The 1,086-nt window shown below is 43.3% G+C and overlaps 1 pseudogene; it reads right to left on the minus strand.

The window, feature by feature from the left end:
- Positions 1-743: 743 nt before the first annotated feature.
- Positions 744-839, minus strand: LOC112136016 (small nucleolar RNA U13; annotated as a pseudogene).
- Between the last annotated feature and the right edge of the window lie 247 nt (positions 840-1,086).

A 1,086-nucleotide genomic window follows, 5' to 3' on the forward strand; every position in this document is an offset into this window, starting at 1 on the left:
ACTGAAGAAAGCCCAGGCTCTAATATGGAAGAGCTTACAATTTGGAGAGACTGGAAACGTACACAGCACATCACAGCACCATAAAGCCAGAGAAACCCAAAAGGTAGAGATGAGAAGACCCTCCTTTTAATGGTTTAATTTTTAAGAACACTATTCACCAATTGTAGATTTAGGGGAGGAGAGGTTGTTTTTTTATTTGTTTTAAGTCGAAATACCTGAACTTCAAGCCCATGTTTGCCCTTTCCTAGCCTTGAGATCTGAGTCAAATCACATCGCCCAGTGAACGGCAGTTTCCTCATGGATGAGATCAGAGTGTTGGTGTAGACCATGGGTTAGCAAGTAACAACAGCTAGGGGTAAAAATCCAGCTCACAACCGGTTTTGTAAATAAGATTGCTGGAACACACCACGCCCATTCATTTACATATTGTCTATGGCTGCTCTCACTCTACGGCCGCTGGGTAGTTATGACATATGGTCCACAAAGCCTAAAATATTTACTATCTAGCCCTTTCCAGGGTTCCTGACTCCTGGTGTAGCCAGTCTCTAAGGTCTCTTCCAGGGGCTTGCAAGATGTTATGTAGACACATAACAGCACTTTGAAAATTTGAAATAATCACACAAATGGAAGAAATGGTCAAAAAGCACATGCTGGGTCCCAGAAGACAGCAGCTCCCCTTGCTTTATGTCATCAACAGCAAACACCTGCTCCAAGGGGGGGGTTCTCAACTCAACTCATATTAGAATCACCTGGGGAGAATTTTATTTGTCATAACAAGGTTTGAGGGAGGCACATTTCACACATTAGCATGAAAACCCAATCATCATGCTTTGGAGAATTTTTTTTTTTAAATGTCAATGCCCAGGACCCAATGTCTGCAGTTTCTGATTTAATTGCTATGGAGTGGAGACCTGGTATCAGCTGTTTTTAAATACTGTCCAGAGGCTGGGCATGGTGGCTCACACCTGTAATCCCAGCGTTTTAGGAGGCCAAGAGGCGGGTGGATCACTTGAGGCCAGGAGTTCAAGACCAGCCTGGTCAACATGGTGAAACCCCATCTCTATTAAAAATACAAAAACAATTAGC

The sequence above is a fragment of the Pongo abelii genome, chromosome 10 (assembly GCF_028885655.2).
Source record: "Pongo abelii isolate AG06213 chromosome 10, NHGRI_mPonAbe1-v2.0_pri, whole genome shotgun sequence".
Lineage (NCBI taxonomy): Eukaryota > Metazoa > Chordata > Mammalia > Primates > Hominidae > Pongo > Pongo abelii.